Genomic DNA, 15,575 nt, shown 5'->3' on the forward strand with positions numbered 1-15,575 from the left:
CCTAACTGGGAGTTAAAACTAATTAAAGGACATCTACATTAGATTGAGAACTCCAGTAGCTTAGCACAATAAGGTATCCCTTAGAGGTTTGTTATATTTGGATTAACTTAATCATATCTTGAGAATGCCTTATAAATTGTCATTTATGATAATCTGATAGCATTAAAAATATGATCATGCAGTCTTAAGTAAGCAAAATTTCTGAGCTGACAATAAATATCAGCCTTGTATTACAAAATGATTCATAAGACCACAATTATTATTTGTTTAATTACTTATGATTAAAAGACAAAAACATGAATTAGGATGATTTTCCTTTAGATGGTATACTGGATAAATGCTTTAATAGTAAATAAAAAGGCAATTCATAGTCCTACATTCTGGAAAGATGAATTTTTTAAAGTTGATTAGTAATTTTAATATCCCATGTCTGCAGAAAATGTATGAGTTAAATGCAACATAATGTGCAGGGATTGATTTAAATCTTCCTCAAGTTATGCAAAATTATATCAGTCTTTGGGAGTGATGTCAAGTTTATGCTAATTTACAAGTACTATACTGGAATTTATTAGATTTTACAAATGGCTCTCATAGGAGTTAAATATTGTTCATAAAGAACAATACATATTTTGTTTTGTAATAAATACAAAATTAAGTCTAAGCTTAAAAAATAAAAACCTCATAAGAAATTTTAAATTAGGACTGTGAATATGTTTTCCATCCTTCCCTTTCAAGTATGATGATTTTTAACTTAACTCCTAAACATAAAATCATGTGGCTGATTTTTAGAATACTTAATATTACATGGTAGGTGAATTACTTGGTAATAATGACTGACAGCTTTCCTAGGAGAAAAATCTAATTACATAAGGTTGACTACCAAAGAGATTGCTTGCTCCACAAGTAAAGTCACTTTATTGGTAATGCTATGAAAATTGCCACAAAGAAGGTATCAATGCAAAGGCTCATTTCATTGTCACAACTACACATGTGAACAGATTAAGTGACATGTATACTGTGATTTTGATACTTGACAGAGACCATAAAATATAAAGTCCAGAGTTAAAGCAATCAGTTAAGTTAACTAAGTAAAAAAGAAAGAAATTAACAAAGTTAAATTGTTCTTTGAATTTGCCCTTGTTTATTCGTAGTTAAATAAAAACAGACAATCCTTTGTATACTCTTTGTTGTCATGTGTTCCTACTTCCATACTGTAGCTATTGAATGTGATACTAAATGAAGTGGTTCCAATATATATTGCAAGAAATATACCCTTGTGTTTTAAAAAGGAATACTTTATATTACTCAGTATTTCCTAAAAATGCTTGGGAGCATGGAACTCATATAACTTATGATAACAGCTAAATGTTTAATCAACAAGATATTTATATTTCCTACATTTAAAATGATAAAAACATTCCTAGACTTCTAATTAAGTTATAGAAATCATTACATAGATCCAAACTTTAAATTAACTTGATTTATTATATGATAAAGCATATTTCTATCATTATGAATTACCATAAAAATGAGCAAAACTCCTTGGCCAATGCTAGTGACTGCTTCTTTTGTAATAACCAGTCTAACTCTTGGTCTTTCCTGAGTCAAATCAAAGAGTGAGGTAGGGTAGGTCTAGGAGAGTCTTGCTTTGGTAGATCTCCAGCATTATCAGTTACCACCAGGACTCCTGTGAGGATAAGGATAAGCCTTTATGATGAAGAGGAACTAATATGAGCCCTGAGTATTTCAGAGTAGTTTTGCCTCTCTTCTGAATGAAGTGCTCCAAAGGCTTTGTACCAGAAATGACTAGACCAAAGGTTAGGCACTTCAAGGCAATGGAAACCACCGGTAGCCGAGCCCACCTCAGTTGGTAATATGGGCCTGGGGACTAAGCCAGAATAAAATTGAATTTCAGACTGAAAGAGGATAGAAAAATTTAATAGGAACCATGTAATGGGATACTAGAAATACTTTTTTCAACAGCTTATATAATAAATCTACACTTTTCCCCACTCCGCGCCCACAAATATGAATCGTCAGCATTTGTTGAGCTCTTAGAATGAAAAGTCACTGGGTTCAAGAATGACAGAAATGTAACTTATCTGATTTACACAATCAAGAAAGGCTTTAAACCAGTAATAGCGAGAACAACGATTATGCACTTTAAGACTATGCAAACTATTTAGCCTGAGCCCACCTCAGAAGCAGTGAGAAATTAGGACACTGGGTATTCATGTTCAATTTTATTTTTAAGAAAAGTTTTAATTATCGTATTTTGGTACATCTGACATTTGCCTGCAGAAAATGAAAATATAATGATGTGCTATTTTTCAAAAATGTCCTTGTGGGTGGCTCTGAGAACACCTGCTGCAAATTTGAGGAAGAGGTTTCTCAGACAAAACAAAAGGAAATAAAACAAAAGATAAAAATTGTCCTGCCCAAACAGCTGAGGACTAAAAGTAATGATCAGACCACACTATTATTTAGTAAAATTTCAGAGAAAATTCTTGATTTTGTTTACATCATTCTTGTGTATACTCTCATTTTAAACAAATGTGTAATATAGAATAGTTTCAGCACCTTCAAAATCTTCGGGGTTCCATCCATTCCTTTCTTACCCCCAACCCCGACCCCCTGGTAACCACTGATCTTCTTACTGCCCCTATAATTTTGCCTTTTTGAGGATGTCATTATTTGGAGTCATATAGTATAGGGCCTCTTCAAGACTGACTTCTTTCACATAGCGAGGTGCATGTAAGGTTCCTCCATGTCTTTCCATGGCTTGATGGTTCTTTTTCATTTAGCCCTGAATAATATTTCACTGTGCCAATGTACTGCAGTTTATTTATCCATTCACAACTTAAGGACCTCTTGGTTGCTTCCAACTTTTGACAATTATGAGTAAAGCTGCTAGAAATATCTGTGTGCAGGTTTTTGCATGAACATAAGTTTTCAACTCCTTTGGATAAGTACCAAGGAGCAGGGGTGGCAGATTGAATGTAAGCGTGTGTTTAGTTTGACGGTAGCATTCTGCATTTCCAGCAGCGATGGAGAGTCCCTGTTGCTCCACATCCTCTGTGCTATTTGCTGTGGTCAGTGTTCCGGATTTGGGCCATTCTAGCAGGTGTGTGGTAGGATCTCCTTGTTGATTTATTTTTCATTTCCCTGATGGAATATTATGTGGTGCATCCACCTTTTCATATGCTTATTTCCCATCTGTTTTCCTCTTCTAAGAGTATTGAATATTTTGGAAAATAGTCTTTTTTTAGGGTATGTTCTTTGCAAATATTTTCTCCAAGTCTTTGGCTCGTCTTTCATTGGATGGCCAGTGTCTCTTGCAGGGCAGAATTTTATTATTTTAATAACGTCCAGCTTCTCAGTTATTTTTTTATGGATTATGCCTCTGGCATCTAAAAAGTCATCATCAAGCCCAATGCTACTTTATTTTCAAAGAACCATCCTTTAGCTTTACTTAATGTATTGATTTTTAGTTGTAATTGTTATCCATTACCTTCTTTATTAGTTTCACAATATTTTTATTTTTCCTATTTATTCAATTAAACCTTTCATTTATTTTATATATCGTATGCAATAAAATTATTTTTTAATTATAAAATAGTTGAAATCCCATTTTATATGCATTATATAATATGTTCTCATTTGTCCTCTAGTTTCTAATCTTTTTAGATTTCATCTTAAATTCAAAATGGCTAGGAAAATTTTAGTTGTTGCTATTATTGTTAATTTTTAATTTTATTTCATTGTGGTTACAAAATGTGGCTTTAAAGATCTCAATTTTTTTTGGAAGTTTCATTGTGGTTAAGTACATTTTGAACATAAATTAATGTTATGCCCACATCATTTGACCTGACCATTCAACTTACAGGAATGTGAATTTTTTCTGAGAAATTAAAAGGTTTTTGCACAAGTATGTTTATCACCACATAACTATAAAAGAGGAAAATTGCAACGAATCAACATGTCATTGCATCTATAAGAGTGGCTTGAAAGTCAGGGATCTAGGGATGTAGGGATCTGGGAATTCCCACAGCTAGGCAAAAACACTGATGGGAAGTACATGACATATTATGTACTAGTAAATATATAGATGGCTTATATATGCCCAGAAGACTGATTTTAATATATCCATAATTGTGTTTGTGTAACGTGCTGGCTTTTGTATCTCTTACCTTAGATTTGGCTATGGGAAAACATCTTGTCCAATTGACATTTAGCAAATTATATAGAGCAAGACCCATGCACTGAGCCACAACAATCAAGATATCAAATTTACTCCTGTGGTCAACATTTATTAGCCGTTGTCTCACCCGCAGCCTTGCATGTCACATCCAACCTTCAAATGTTAAAGACTTTAAAGGGAAATCCCTGTCCACACTATTAGAAATTAAATCTAATTAGAAAGAGGGAACTCAGAATAATAATAAATGTTATTCAGTATTGTCATTTTTAGAACTCACTTCAAGACAGGTGCCTTTATGCAAAGGAAGCAGTCGGGACCCCTCTCTGAGTGGCAGTCTCAGAGGTGTTTTAGCTTAGAGCTAGAGCTGTGGTTTTTAATGTACCTTTGTTGGGAAATGCTCTGGCACAAAGAGCAAATACCAGAATTTTATTAAAGAATTATTGTGGGTTTTTGAGGCTGGCAAACAGAAGAGCAGTTCATACCTGATCTCCACATTTCCCAGAATCTTATGTCTATGTCCTTCAGGATGAAACCGAGGACATTTCAGGAAGCTTCAATATGAAAAGGAAATGTCTTCAAAGAGATTATGTTAAAGTTAAAATTAATCAAAAGAGAGGGATGTCCAGAAAAACATATTTGAAATGTCTCAAGTATACCAAAGACTTTTTTTCAAATCTGAAATAACTGGCTAACTCATTTTTCCAGTATTTTCCCATTACATTATATAACTTTCTTGGTATTTGTCACTACATATATAAATGTGCATATTATCTATATGTATTAGGTTTAACATCATAACATTGAATTTTATATGTCAAAGAAAGGGCTAAACATCAGCAATTTCACGTGGTTAACATAGTAAATCTGAGAGAAGCTGTGTTCTCTAATGGACTGATTATATGTATGCAGGTAGGTGTCTGAGAAAAGGAGCTTCCATCTGGAAATGCCCCTAGAAATTGACCAAACCTAGTGTTTAGGGAAACAGTCATGATCAAAACTGATGCTACCCCCCAACACACAACCTTGTCTCACTCCATAGATGATTGCCGAGCCAACATGAGAGGATTATTATAGCTCAGTCTCTGATATTAGCATGCAACAGTCTGGTTCACGCAAAGGCTAATCCAGCAAGTGAGGGCGGGAGCAGAGGCTCTGCCACTTTATAGTTCTACTAGAGGCCCAGCGCAGGAAATCGTGCACGTGTAGGGTCCCTAGGCCTAGCCTGCAATCAGAGCCATGTCCGCTGCTCCGTGACAATGCTTGCTGCCACCCCACAATGCTCCGTGACGCTGACACTGCCCCGCGAGTCCAGTCCCCATTCCCACTCTGCTGCCACCCAGCCTGGTTCCTGTGGTTTCCCATTGGCCATCCAGGGATGGGAGCTTGTGGGCTCGGGGGAGGGACCGAGAGGTGGTCAATGCACCTCATAGCGACTGGTTGATTGGTTATTCTGGTCGTGACACCTGGCCTTTTATTATTATAGATTGCCTCCCAGAGCCTTATCACACTCAGAGAGGTATTCAGGGTTCTCTATTCATAAAGTTTAAACTCCCCTCAGCCCAAGAGTTGGGGTTCCTCTCACAGAATATAATATCCTATTTGTTAGGTCTCTGAATAGTCCCAGGATGAATAGATTCAGGGGATAGAGTGTGCCTGTTACTAAGTTTAATTCTATCAGTTTTAGTCCTACCTCAGTAGGTGAGTATGTGCTGTCTGTCCTTGTTATATGTCTACTAGTATTCATGTGCGTTGCATTGACTTCACTTTACTTAATGCCCAACATGTACTATGAACCACGCCAGGAGTGAGGGTGGGATTCGGGAGGTGTTGGTGTTGATATCAAATCAATACGTTGTGTGCTTTCTGCATACAACATACTTATAGTCTATTTCCAAAAGAAAAAATATAAAAATTAAAAATAGTAAAACAAAAAGTAATGCCTGAGAGAGAAATAAGATCATAATTAGAAAGTTAGAGAAGTGTGTTTAAAGGAGGATGGAAAGAAATCACTGTAGATTGGAAATGGCGAGATGGTTTAAACAAGAAGAAATTTGGACTCAAAGGGGATTTCCAGATGAAGAAAATACTGTGAAAATAGGCAAAGGAAAGAGAAAGGTGAGGGCTCTATCCTAACCTCAACAATTACGGACTTGTGTCTACTGTGCATGGTTCACAAGGAAGAAGAGTAAAAGCACTTTGAGAAGAAATCAGGGTGAACCCACATGAACTTCTACCAACAACATCTGCTCCAACCTACTGCCACCTGCAGGAACCATATCTTGAAAATTACAGAGAAAAAAGATACTCACGAGGAGATACCTGTAGGACTTTTAGGAATTTGCCTGTTATATGTCTTTCCAGGAAACCCTTTCTCTCCTCCAAATCTGCTGAGTCATGTAAGTTTATTCATTGTGCAGAAACAAATGCCGAAGGCACCGGGCTCCACTGGAGACTGAGTCATCCTGATGTGTCAAGGCCAGTGTTATTTCAAATTTATAGCATTATTCTTCATGATTAAGAACAAAGAAACTAGAAAGAATTAGGGAGACAAGTACATAAGAATTCTTTTATACTGAGAAAGGAACTTGGATTCTGGGGCTCCCCTTATGCCATGTGTTAGCAGCAATAACTTAAAGGTAAAATAATCTGCCTCTAGAGAGCTCAACTTGAAAACTCAAAAGTCACACATAATTACAAAAGGGGACATTGAAATTATCCTAGTCTTTATATATCACTCTTTCCCCCCAAGTTAACTTACTTTTTACATTCGTCCCATGTCCCATGAATCTAGAAGGAAACAACATTGTGCAGTTTTGTTCTCCTGAACTATAAATCCCCCGCTATTTATTTAATTAAAGGTTTGGTTTTGTATTAGCACATTTTTTATTGATTTTTAGATGCTTTCATTGGACTGCTGTTGAAAGTTGATGGCATTTGGGGGTGGCTCCACTTCCAGATTGGCATTGAGCTCTGCTCTAATTATTCTACAGGAGTGATTCTCAGCCTTGGCTTCACTTCCAAATCCACAGAGCTTTTAAACATCCCAAAACTCAGGCCTGGCCCCACATTAGAGCCTTTGGGACAGGGATCCAGGTGGTGGTAGTTTTTAAAGCTCTCCACATCCAGCCAAGACCAAGAACTACTTCTCCAGACCAATTTGTCCAAATCCAAATTTGCTAAACTTCTCACACCTGAAATACAATCTGCCTTATCCCTTGGCACCAGAACACAGAACTGACACTTTAGAAGATATTTATGTCCATCATGAACTAATTGCCATCAATTTGTTGGGAGACAGCATAGAAATAACCCCAAACTGAATCCGACAGACCCCTTGCTTTAAATGATCTATTAAAAAGCATTAACATTTAACCCTTGATTTAACAAAAGGTTTATGTACTATTTTATCTACCATAAAGCGGAGGTGATTTCTAAGACACAGTGTGGGAAATAAACATGAACTGTCCCTAAAATTTCTGAACATTCAAATATACACTATGGACTGAGGTGTGGGTCTATAGGCAGAGATTGCATGGTGAGCTTTTGAGAACCAAATGCAGATGCACCAACATCCAGAAACTGAGAAGTTTTCATCACAGAGTCTCCTGCTTAGGAGCCTAAAGGCAGTTCGAAGAAGACTTCATTTCACACTTCCTTGGAGGAGCTGGGACCCATCTGTATTTCTAAATTTATCACTGGAAAAGAAAAGGGCCTTAGGATAATTAAATAATACTTTTACAAAATTGCACATTTTACAAACCTGGTTATAATGGGACTAAGGTGAGAGGGTGTCCATTAAAGACGAAAGTCCATTATATAATAAAGTATGTTATCTGAATGCGTATGTTAAAATTTTGTCAAATTAGTTTACCTGTTTTTACTTATGTAGACACATTTGTATAACTAAAATTAAGTATGTATGAAAAGTTTAATTTTTTTCACAGAAAAGTTTTCTATATGTATTACAGTAATTTTAAATTTATAATGGATAGGTCTGGTAAATGCATGCATTCACCAGTCACTGTGAGTAAGCAAATACACATAGCTGGGGTGTGGCTTAGCCTAAGTGGGAACAGTGGCCTGCAGGTGTTCAAATTGCTGCAGAAAGTCACCCTATATCAATTACTGCCAGTGATCACGTGCTAATCATTCCCAAACATTGTTTACCAGCTGTGACTCTTGGATTTAAATATGTACACTATAGTTTTAGATATGTGATGTTTATTTATGTGGTCAAAATTACTACAGTGTTTTTTCCAACATATGATCTATTTGCTAAAATTTGTTTAAAATAACAGTGAATTAATAACAAAAATAACCTATTACTTTAATTATAAGCAAATCTTGGTTAAAAGGATTTTAAATTTAACATGATGTTAATTTTCACATATGACATACTGGACAGAAATTTTGTCCATTAAATACGAAGTCTCTTAAATTGAGGTCTGCAAAATTGAGGGTTTATTGTAGTTAAGACTTAAAAGTGAATGAGATAACTTTATCTATGTTGGTATGGTAGCTGCCAAGCATTATACAATCTTATGGAAGTGTCTTACAGAAATAAACTTTCTAATACATTCACCTTATGTGTTGTATCAGCAAAGCCTTGGAAAGACCCAACTTCTAACTGTCGCATTTCCTCATGAGTGATAAGTACTGACATTCATCTCTCTAGAGAAAAATAGCATGGTCACCAAGTTAAACTTCAACTACAGCTTCAGCCCTAGCTCTACCAATAGGATCAGCAAAAGTGCGTCAATTTACATTTATCAAGACATTCACATGATTTTCAACTCTTTAATATAAGAAAATCAACCTCAAAAAGACAAAGATTCTCTTTAAATGTGATTCACAAATAGTGTTCATACATGAATACTTTGCATACGTATAGAGATCCTACACACACCAGGAATGAGGCTTGACTCACATAAAATAATTCTCATAATCTTAAAAAATAACTATTTGTTTTACACTTGTTAACATAATTTGAAGCACAATACATTTTTCCTAAAACTTGATAAAATAAGGATCTGAGATTCTTTTAATATAATAGTAAAATCATGGTACAGATGATTGTAAGACATAAAAGCTTTCTATAAATGAGTTTTAATTTTGAAATAAACTTTTGAAGTATTTTTCAAATGTGTTTTTGGAATCTACAGAGATATATCAGAAAATCTAGCCAGTTTCCCTGATTTTAATACTTATATAGTGCTAAATAATTATGAGGCATTGATCTTTGTACTTTAGATAAACTAACATTTAACCCTATAGTAAACTGATGACATGGGTGTTGTTAATATTCCCATCGACGAAGAGAATGACCCAAGGGGAGATTAAATATTCTGCATGAGAAAGTAAGTACGGAAATGTGGATTTGACCCCAGATAATGCAGCCCAGAGTGCACGCTTAAGATTGTGCCCAACTGCCCCTTTAACAAGCCAGAATCAGGTGTCCCTGATGACCCTTTTCCAATGACATGCAGCTGTTAATACACATCTTTCTGTTTGGATGCACGATAAAATAAAAAAGAACATGGCATTGAGTTATTATTGAACCTTATTGAAAGTCTATTTCAAAATGTTGATGAAAAATGTACCAAATCTGTAATTAGTAAGAGAAAAATGATGCTAGAGTGATCTCTGGAATGTGAAGTTAATCATCCATTTGATAGGTAATTAGGATATGTTTAGACCAGGTATGGCATCAATTTTCTTGGTGATGTGTAATTAATATCCTGATGTTTTGTCATTTCTTAAGTCATTTTTTCACATTGGACAAGGAAAGTTTTATTTTTGACAAAAGAGTGTTCAGGAAGCCAACACATGCATAGAGAAAAAGAAGAGGGTGTAGGTATTAGTTGTGGTTTCCTAGGTCTGGGAAGGAAAACAATTTGCAGGTTAACAAGAACTCAGGTGATGTCCCTATGACTGGTCTGGGGATCAGAATCTGAGAACCACGATATTCTGTACTAACACATAAACACACACATCACAGGGAAACTGAAAAGCATGTCAATCATGGACCTTTCTCTCCTTTATATAACAATAAATTCCGAGAACAGTGAACAGGTGTCACTATCCTATCCCAAAGATAGTTGAGTCTGTGCCTCCAAGGTTTGTGGATTCCAGCATAAAAGCACTTGACTTGATTTCAAAATTAAAGTCACTCCCTAGGCTGAGAGAGTTGAGCAAATCATTTAGACTCATCTTACACAAATATGGTGATCCTCGTTCTGTCTAAATGATGAGACTACCTAGTGCAAGATGACAGGGTGTGCTTAAACATTCTCTGTCTCACACAGGTGTTCTCCTGGGCAGCTGTTTGCTACTCTTATACCAACACACAATGTCTGACTCCAAGGTCAAGAAGACTACATAGCACATTAATGGATGATACCAAATGAGACCAGACTCAGCTCATTGTCCCAGTCACCAGGAAAAATGCTGTAAGAAGTGATTAATAGAGGGCTGACTAATCCAACTTGAATAAAAGAGCCCTGTGCCTGAGGAAGTCACTGGTTTCTTGAATTAATGGAGGAGACTGTGTAATGACATGTGGAATCAGAGCCATTATTTTTGGCCACAGTTTGGTGGGTTTCTGGCCATTGCCTTTAGTCTTTTTATTTGAGATTATCATTAAAAACACAGAGGATGGTTTGGGAGGTTAATTTTATTTTTTGTGAAGGATTAAATAAAAATTGATCAAAGACTTTTTACTGTCTGCTAGAATTACCTGCTTGAATTATAAAAAATATTATTTATAGTATTTTTATTACCTAATATAAGATTTTTTATTCACTCTTGAGTTCTGTGTTCTATGTCAATGATTTTTTTAAATTTTATTTTATTGTTTAAAGTATTACAAATAGTCGTACATATGTCTCCTTTTTTCCCCCATTGACTTTCCCCCAGCCTTCCCTACCAGCCCCCCGGCACATTCCCTCACCCCACCCCCACCCCAAGTGTCTTGCATCCATTGATTATGCTTATATGCATGCATACAAGTCCTTCAGTTGATCTCTTACCTCCTCCCTCCACCCTTCCCCAGACTTCCCACTGTAATTTGACAGTCTGTTCCATGCTTCTCTGCCTCTGTATCTATCTTTTTGTTCATCAGGTTGTAATGTTCTTTATTATCCATAAATGAGTAGATCATTTGGTGTTTTTCTTTCACTGCCTGGCTTATTTCACTTAGCATAATGCTAACCAATTCCATCTATGCTGCTGCAAATGGTAAGAATTCTTTTTTATAGCAGCATAGTATTCCATTGTGTAAATGTACCATAGTTTTCTAATCCACTCATCTGCTGATGGGCATTTAGGCTGTTTCCAAATCTTAGCTATTGTAAATTGTGCAGCTATGAACATACGAGTGCATATATCCTTTCCAATTGGTATTTCTGTTTTCTTAGGATATATTCCTAGAAGTGGTATTACTGGGTCAAATGGCAGTTCCATTTTTAATTTTTTGAGGAAACACCATACTGTTTTTCACAATGGCTGCACCAGTCTGCATTCTCACCAACAGTGAAGAAGGGTTCCTTTTTCTTCATATCCTCTACAGCACTTGTTTGTTGATTTGTTGATGATAGCCATTCTGACAGATTGGGGTGGTACCTCATAGTTGTTTTGATTTGCATCTCTCAGATGATTAGCGACTTTGAGCATGTTTTCATATGCCTCTTGGCTTTCTGAATGTCCTCTTTTGAAAAGTGTCTATTTAGATCCTTTGCCCATTTTTTGATTGGATCGTTTATCTTCCTTTTGTTAAGTTGCATGAGTTCTCTGTAAATTTTGGAGATTAAACCCTTATCGAAAATATCATTCGCAAATATGTTCGCCCATGCAGTGGGCTTTCTTGTTTTGTTGATGGTTTATTTTTCTGTGCAGAAGCTTTTTTATTTTAATGTAGTCCCATTTGTTTATTTCTCCTTAGTCTCTCTTACCCTAGGATCTGTGTCTGTAAAGATATTGCTATGACATATGTCTGCAATTTTGCTGCCTATGGAGTATTGTAGGATTTTTATGGTTTCCCATCTTACATTCAAGTCCTTTAGCCATTTTGAGTTTGTTTTTGTGTATGGTGTAAGTTGGTGATCTAGTTTCATTTTTTTGCATGTGTCTGACGAAATTTCCTAGCATCATTTATTAAAGAGACTGTTTTGTTTCCATTGTATGCTCTTGCCTCCTTTGTCAAATATTGAGTATAATGGTTTGGGTCAATTTCTGGGTTCTCTATTCTGTTGCATTGGTCTTTATGTCTGTTCTTGTGCCAGTATCAGGCAATTTTGAGAACCATGGCTTGGTAATATAGCTTGATGTCTGGTATTGTGATCCCTCCAATTTTGTTCTTCTTTCTCAGGATAGCTGTGGCTATTCGGGGTCTTTTTTATTCCAGATGAATTTTTGTAGAGTTTGTTCTAGATCTTTGAAATATGCCATTGGTATTTTAATAGGTATTGCATTGAATCTATAGATTGGTTTAGGTAGTATGGACATTTTAATGATGTTGATTCTACCAATCTATGAACATGGTATGTTCTTCCATTTGTTTATGTCTTCCTCTATCTCTTTTTTTAATGTCCTGTAGTTTTCTGAGTACAGGTCTTTTATGTCCTTAGTTAAGTTTATTCCTAGGTTATCTTAATTTTTTTGGTGCAATGGTAAATATAGTTGTTTTTGTTTTTGTTTTCATTTCTCTTTCTGTGAGTTCATTATTGGTGTATAAAAAGGCCATAGATTTCTGGGTGTTAATTTTGTATCCTGCTACATTGCCAAATTCATTTATTAGGTCTAGTAGTTTTTTGATGGAGTGTTGGGTTTTTCTATGTATAGTATCATGTCATCTGCAAATAAGGACAGTTTTACTTCTTCTTTTCCAATTTGTATGCCTTTAATTTCTTCTTCTTGTCTGATCGCTATGGCTAGTACTTCTAGTACTATGTCAAACAGGAGTGGTGAAAGTGGGCATCCTTGTCTTGTCCCTGTTCTTAGGGGAAATGGGTTTAGTTTTTGCCCATTGAGTATGATGTTGGCTGTATGTTTGTCATATAGGGCTTTTATTATGTTGAGGTATGATCCCTCTATTCCCACTTTGCTGAGAGTTTTTATCAAGAAAGGGTGTTGGATTTTGTCAAATGCTTTTTCTGCATCAATTAATATGATTATGTGATTTTTGTGTCTCAATTTGTTTATGTGATGTATCACATTTATTGATTTTCGGATATTGTACCATCCTTTCAGCCCCGGAATAAATCCTTCTTTGTCATGGTGTATGATTTTTCTAATGTATTCCTGAATCTGATTTGCTAGAATTTTGTTGAGTATTTTAGCATTCTATGTTCATCAAGGATATCGGCCTGTAGTTCTCTTTTTTTGTGGTTTCTTTACCTGGTTTTGGGATTAGGGTAATGCTGGCTTCATAGAAAGAGGTTGGAAGTGTGCCTTCCTCTTGAATTTTTTGAAATAGTCTGAGGAGGATAGGTTTTAGTTCTTCTTTGATTGCTTGGTAGAACTCCCCTGTAAAGCCATCCAGACCAGGGCTTTTGTTTGCTGGAAAATTTTTTATCACTGTTTCAATTTCTTCGGTAGTTATTGGCCTGTTCAGGTTTTTTGATTCTTCTTGGTTGAGTTTTGGGGGCTTGTATTTTTCTAAGAATATGTCCATTCCATCTAGGTTATCCATTTTGTTGGAATAGAGTTGTTCATAGTATTTTTTCATAATTGTTTGTATTTCTGTGGGATCGGTTGTTACTTCACCTCTTTCATTTCTGATTTTGTTTATTTGGGTCCTCTCTCTTTGCTTCTTGGTGAGCCTGGCTAGAGGTTCATCAATCTTGTTTATCCTTTCAAAGAACCAGCTCTTGGTTTTGCTGATCTTTTGTATTTTTATTTATTTATTTTTTTTGGTCTCTATGTCCTTTATCTCCACTCTGATTTTTATTATTTCCTTCCTTCTGTTTAAGTTGGGCTTTTCTTGTTGCTCTCTTTCTAACTCTTTGAGTTGCAGGGTTAGATAGTTTATTACCATTGTTTCTTGTTTTTTGAGGTAGGTCTGTAGATCTATGAACTTCCCTCTCAAGACTGCTTTCACTGTTTCCCATAGATTTTGGATTGTTGTGTTTCCATTGTCGTTTGTTGCCATGTTGCTTTTTATTTCTTCCTTGATCTCTCTGGTAACCCAGTCATTGTTTAATAGCATACTATTTAGCCTCCAGGTGTTTGATTTTTTATTGTTTTTATTGTAGTTGATTTCTAGTTTTATGCCATTGTGATCTGAGAAGATGCTTGATATGATTTCTATCTTCTTGAATTTGAAGAGACTTTGCCTGTGTCCCAATATATGGTCTATATTTGAAAATGATTGAGCAAAGTTTGAATCACGGTGCAAGGGAGTAGGCGGTGGGATATCACTGGGTGTCTAGCTACTCCTTTCTCTGCCTTGCTCACTTGAGCTTCAGCAGAATTCGAAATGGCTGGCGGTAAGGCTGGGAAAGACTCCAGAAAGGCCAAGACAAAAGCGGTTTCCAGTTCGCAGAGAGCCGGCTTGCAGTTTCTGGTGGGCCGTATTCATCAACACCTGGGACGACCAGTCATGGATGTGTAGGTGCAAGCACTGCTGTGTACAGCGCAGCCATTCTGGAGTACCTCCCCACAGAGGTACTTGAATTGGCAGGAAATTCATCAAAAGACTTAAAGGTAAAGCATATTACCCCTCGTCATTTGCAACTTGCTATTCGTGGAGATGAAGAATTGGATTCTCTCATCAAGGCTACAATTGCTGGTGGTGGTGTTATTCCACACATCCACAAATCTCTGATTGGGAAGAAAGGACAACAGAAGACTGTCTAAAGGGTGCCTGGATTTCTTATTATCTCAGGACTCTAAATACTCCAACAGCTGTCCAGTGTTGGTGATTCCAGTGGACTGTATCTCTGTGAAAAACACAATTTTGCCTTTTTGTAATTCTATTTGAGCAAGTTAGAAGTTTAATTAGCTTTCCAACCAACCAAATTTCTGCATTCGAGTCTTAACCATATTTAAGTGTTACTGTGGCTTCAAAGAAGCTATTGATTCTGAAGTAGTGGGTTTTGATTGAGTTGACTGTTTTTTAAAAAAACTGTTTGGATTTTAATTGTGATGCAGAAGTTATAGTAAAAAACATTTGGTTTTGTACAGACATTATTTCCACTCTGGTGGATAAGCTCAATAAAGGTCATATCCCAAACTAAAAAAAAGAGAAGAAGAAGGGAGAAGGAGAAAGAAGAAGGAGGAGGAGGAGGAGGAGGAGGAGGAGGAAGGAGGAGGAGGTAGGAGGAGAAGGAGAAGGAGAAGGAGAAGGGAGAAAGGAGAAAGAGAAGGAGAAGGAGAA

General features: G+C 36.1%; 1 pseudogene; it reads left to right on the plus strand.

The window, feature by feature from the left end:
* The first annotated feature begins 14,675 nt into the window (after positions 1-14,675).
* LOC102436880 lies at positions 14,676-15,441 on the plus strand (annotated as a pseudogene).
* Positions 15,442-15,575: the final 134 nt, after the last annotated feature.

The sequence above is a fragment of the Myotis lucifugus genome, unplaced genomic scaffold, assembly GCF_000147115.1.
Source record: "Myotis lucifugus unplaced genomic scaffold, Myoluc2.0 scaffold_82, whole genome shotgun sequence".
In the NCBI taxonomy this organism is placed as follows: domain Eukaryota; kingdom Metazoa; phylum Chordata; class Mammalia; order Chiroptera; family Vespertilionidae; genus Myotis; species Myotis lucifugus.